Source organism: Syzygium oleosum, unplaced genomic scaffold, assembly GCF_021117445.2.
Source record: "Syzygium oleosum isolate NSW1041296 unplaced genomic scaffold, Sole_v2.1 Sole_v2.06, whole genome shotgun sequence".
Lineage (NCBI taxonomy): Eukaryota > Viridiplantae > Streptophyta > Magnoliopsida > Myrtales > Myrtaceae > Syzygium > Syzygium oleosum.
Window position 1 is genome coordinate 7,139,146 of NW_026607490.1, and position 5,097 is coordinate 7,144,242.

At 43.4% G+C, this 5,097-nt stretch overlaps 1 pseudogene; it reads right to left on the minus strand.

Moving 5' to 3' along the window:
* Nucleotides 1-1,710: 1,710 nt before the first annotated feature.
* Nucleotides 1,711-4,757, minus strand: LOC130138380 (probable linoleate 9S-lipoxygenase 5; annotated as a pseudogene).
* Between the last annotated feature and the right edge of the window lie 340 nt (nucleotides 4,758-5,097).

Genomic DNA, 5,097 nt, shown 5'->3' on the forward strand with positions numbered 1-5,097 from the left:
ATAATAATGTCTCATTCTTGCACGAGCAATGCTCCAAGAACAATCTGTTAGCCTAGCAATCGGTATACTGAGATCCAAAACTGGACAAATATTTAGGATGCGTTTGGTTCAGTTCACTCAAGGGACTCTAGGCTTATAAAGTCCCTTCTTAAAAAAGTTAAGGTGTTTGGCAAAAAATTTTTAGGTCACTTTGGGAAAATACCATCATTAGCAAAACCGAAAGCCTAAGGCAGGCGGACCTGCCATAGGCTTATTGTATTTTCGGAAGGCAGGTTTCAAGATAAATGAATTTTATTTCTTCACAAATTACCCTTACTAATAATTTCATATTTCGGTTTTGCCCTTGCAATCGTTCATCTTCTCTCTGTAAATTTGGAGTTCGCGGAGGTGGAGGAGCTGGACAGACGCCGGCGAGGGGTCAGCTGGGGTCACGCGACACTAGCATCGCGTCACTTGGGGTCGTGCGGCCTTGGCTACCTATCGCCTGGCTCTCATGACGTTAGAATCCAGATTTGCCGCCTGACTTGTGCTACGTCGGAGTCTAGATCTACCTCACCTAATGTCATATGACCTCGGTAGCCCTTGCCTAGTATTGCGCCGACCGTCAAAAGGCCAAATTTCAGAAGCCCGACCGTCAAATTTTTAGATCTGAGAAGTTTGAGGTCTCATGAGCTCGACATAGGTTTGCTTGAGGTCGTGAGACCCCAGCAACTCGCCTGGGTTGCTTGACTTGGTGGCCCTTGCCTAGGCTCACAATCTCCGCGATAGGCCTCGCCTAAGCCACTAAGCTATATGGTAACGGTCGAGCCTTGCAGGTCTGCTTGCATGAGCTCTATTGCGACAGTCGGGCCTCATTGAGCTCTGTTTGCCTCGCCTCACTGAGCTCTCCTGCGTCAAAGGTTGCCGCCCTCGCCCGGCCAACCGTCCTATTTTCTTTTTCTCTTTTTGAAATATATATGTATATATTTTCGTATTTGGGATTCTTAATTAGCAGTTGTCTCGTTCAATGGGAACTCATCCTCCTTCTTCCATGCAATTTGCCAACTTTTAAATGCACCTTTCGCTTGTCAGGAACTGCTGATAAAAAACAATCGATTGCCATTTTCTTTGGACCTGTTTATAGACATTTTTTGACGTGAATTGAATCAATTGATTTTAGCTCATCACATGTTCGGAGGGAATCTTGACTATAAATCGATCTGTTCGAGGGTCTGTCACTCCTCTCATTGGTGAAAACATAGGACATTTAATGTTTTCTGGGAAACTTTGGTGGCTTTTAATGAAAGGAAACAAGAACAGAACGAAAGGAATCGGACAGCTGAGAAAATGAAAGAAAGCTAACAAAAGACCAGCTTTTATGAACAGTGGCGTTTCTTTTTTTACCCATGATGTAGAAGTTGTTTTTCTTCACTTATTTTAGCTTGAAGTTACATCGTCAAGGATTTGAGATGTCGCAAAACTTATTCGGCCGCGTCGAGGCCAATATTCATATTACACGCCTGAACGGAAGGCTTTTCTTTCAACTAAAACATGAAGGTCTGCTTTGAAGAAAGGAATAATAATTAATAAGCCTAATTCACCCATGTCCAAGGTTCTGGGAGAAGACGAAGAGTATAATGATCGTCGCCTTAATAGTTGAGCCTGCAGAATCAGATCATTAGATTCAGCCGGTAGTCTAGATGGTTAAGTTATGTGATAGACGCCGAACAGAAAGATAAATATAAACTGATTTATAGTTCATGAACTTGCGATCGAAGAAGAAAGAGACCATGTTAATGATTAAACCTGGGGTTTCTAGCTGAATCTCATAACCTGGCATTTTTCCAATCCCTAAACAATCAACTGTGTATGTAAAGTGTGAAACTTGTAGATAATGTCTTAATTCTTGTAGAAGCAATGCTCCAGAACAATCAGTTAGCCTAGCAATTGGCAGACTAAGGACCAGAACTTGACAAACACTTACTATGCTTCACTTGTTTTGTGGACACTCGTATGTCATACTTAACACTAACTTTCATTCACCTTGTGAGGAGGTCAGCGGGAAGCGCTTGCAAGGGAAAACCCACTGTGTGTAGAAGGCGGAAGACATCTCCATGCAATACGTTGCCGGGAAACCAGTCGACTCCAAGATTCCACTGGCATTGATCAGAATCTGCCTGGCGAAGGCGTTTGTGTTCATCGTGTCACGGAAATGAGGATGCAAAAGCTTGTAGATCGGGTGAAGCACGCTCAATTGTCTATTTGTCGCAATCACAAATGGTTCAATCACTGCGTGAGTATTCAACCTGCGGTAAGAGTAAAGGAAATAATCAATAAGCAGGAAATCGATTAACTTTTTTCCTCTTCTTTATATAGTTGGGCGCACCATAGGAATCTTTACCCGTGGCTGACGAGTTGATGATGACCTGAGTCGACTGCCACATGAGATTTAGCCAGCTGCCAGATGGAACAGTTAATGCCTTGATCGGACGGAGGGTACACCTTGCTTATTGCGCCAAACCTGTCTCCCTCAGGGTGTGGCAAGCTAAGCTCTATTGCCAGCGGCTTCAGGGTACCATCATCCTTCAAGAAGAGGAGTGTTTGTGACCCATACATTGTGCTGGTAGTCAAATTTATCTGCCTCAGAAGAGGCCAGAGCACGTCGTGGTGAGACAATATGTACAGTTTGTTCATCTCGATAGCCTGTGTTCTGAAATTGTCATTTTAATTCGGAGATACGATCTTAAATGAACTTCTCATCATTTTTTAAGCAAGTTTGAACATATGGACACTCTTGGAGACGTGAAACGCCACGATGTGAGAAGCGATGACGGTACCTGTTTGACAGTTAATCCATTTAATTGCTTCTGAACGAGCTCTTCCCTTATTGAACTGCTCCGTTTGCCATATATTTTAGGGTCTAGCTTGCTTGCTGGAGGGAATTCCTGAAATCAATACAAATGTTTGATTAACTAGACAATTGGTGGAACTCCGTTCTGCTTCACATTAATATTAACTGAAATGGTATGAGGTGAAACATGAATGATCTTTTTATTTACCGCGAGAGGGCGAATCAAGGATATTTTTATTTACTGCGAGAGGGCGAATCAAGAAAGTGTTGACTCCGGCGAGCATTTTTCTACAGAATTCTTCATCTGTCCTCCAGGCAGACTTATCCTCTGCGCAAGATGATTGCTCAAAGTTAGTTAGAAATACTTTGAGTGTTTAGCCTGAGAACTAATCAGACAAAAGAAAAAGGCCTCATAGAGATATATCCATTACCTTTGATCACTTGAGGCATGGGGTACTCGAGAAGCCCTTCCCCGTTAGTCTGGACTAGTTCCTTGAGCATCTCCAGGGGAATGTTCTCCTTCAGACTCTTGAGCAAAGGGCCGTCAGGAAGCATGATATCATACCACCTTCGTAGAGCTTGAGCACGTCCTGGAAGGATTTGAACTCGTTGGGCGTGCTGTCGCATATAGCCTCTAACTCGGGCTTCAGAAATTGAGCCACGGCCTTTAGAGCGTAAGTAAGGAAGTCAGACATCCTTAAGTGGCCCAACCGTTTGTCCCTAGGAACGTAAATGCTGAGCCTCATGATCAAGGGCAGCCTGCTCTCGATGTTTGGATCTATTAATAACATCGTGAAAATTCAGTAGCATATACTTACAAATGAAGTGTCTTAGTAAAAAAAAGAAAAAGAAGCCAAATTAATCTCACAGAGTTGAAGGTTCATGAAATGAGTGCATTATCTAACCTGTCTCAGTCGGCGCTCAACCGGTCCTTCCTCTGCGAGGATAGGGATATTCAGCAGATCCTCCCATAACCAGGCGGGCGTACTTCGGACCCGTGTCTGGATTGCCCAAATCGTTGTAATAAGCATAGTCGTACACCCTGTCCCACTCGTGAAGCTCTCCTTTTCCGTCGTGGTATTCCACATCTCTAAGAGTGTCCATATGCTCAAACTTGCTTAAAAAATGATGAGAAGTTCATTTAAGTTCATATCTCCAAATTAAAATGACAATAACCAAATGCAGGCTATCGAGATGAACAAACTGTACATATTGTCTCACCATGACATGCTCTGGCCTCTTCTGAGGTGGATAAATATGACTACCAGCAAAATGTATAGGTTGCAAATGCTGCTCTTCTTGAAGGATGACGGTACCCTAATGCCGCAGGCAATAGAGCTTAGCTTGCCCCATCCCGAGGGAGACGAGTTTGGCGCAATAAGCAAGGTGTACACTCTGGCCGATCATGGCATTGAAAGTTCCATCTGGCAGCTGGCTAAAGCTCATGTGGCAGTTAACGACTCAGGCCATCATCAACTCGTCAGCCACTGGTAAAGATTCCAATGGTGCACTCAACTATATAAAGAAGAGGAAAAAGGTCAGATCTATTTCCTGCATATTGATAATTTTCTTGATTCTTACTGCAGGTAGAATACTCACGCAGTGATTGAACCGTTTGTGATTGCAACAAATAGACAACTGAGCGTGCTTCACCCAATCTACAAGCTTTTGCATCCTCATTTCCGTGACACGATGAACATAAACGCCTTCACCAGGCAGATTCTGATCAATGCCGGTGGAATCTTGGAGTCGACTGTTTTCCCAGCAAAGTATTGCATGGAGATGTCTTCCGCCTTCTACACACAGTGGGGTTTTCCCTTGCAAGCACTCCTGATCACTCCTGTTCCGTCTCCTCTCAAGTTAACTAACTCTTCCTCTCGGTACTTCAGTAGTGGCGACGGAGTTTGGCTTGGAAGGTAAGTCTGCAATAACGTACTAAGGAACCCTGTGCTATCATATTGCTATTTCATGCGACAGCATAGAATATGGTCCAAAATGGAAATGCCTTTCGCCAATATAAAGCGCAATTCATACGCAGAATGGCCCACTTCAATGACATCGGAAAGCTTACAAGATGCAAAAACTAAAGAACTCCTAGCGAGATTCTACTACACAAATTCTTTTTTCTGAAAGCTCGGGCCATTTGAAGAATCACTCCTTTCTGGACCAATTTTCTGGATCAACTAATTCTTCAGAACTGCCATATGTATGGCAAGCATTAGGCTTCATACACAGAGGCAATATCATTTTTTTTCCTCGAGATTCAA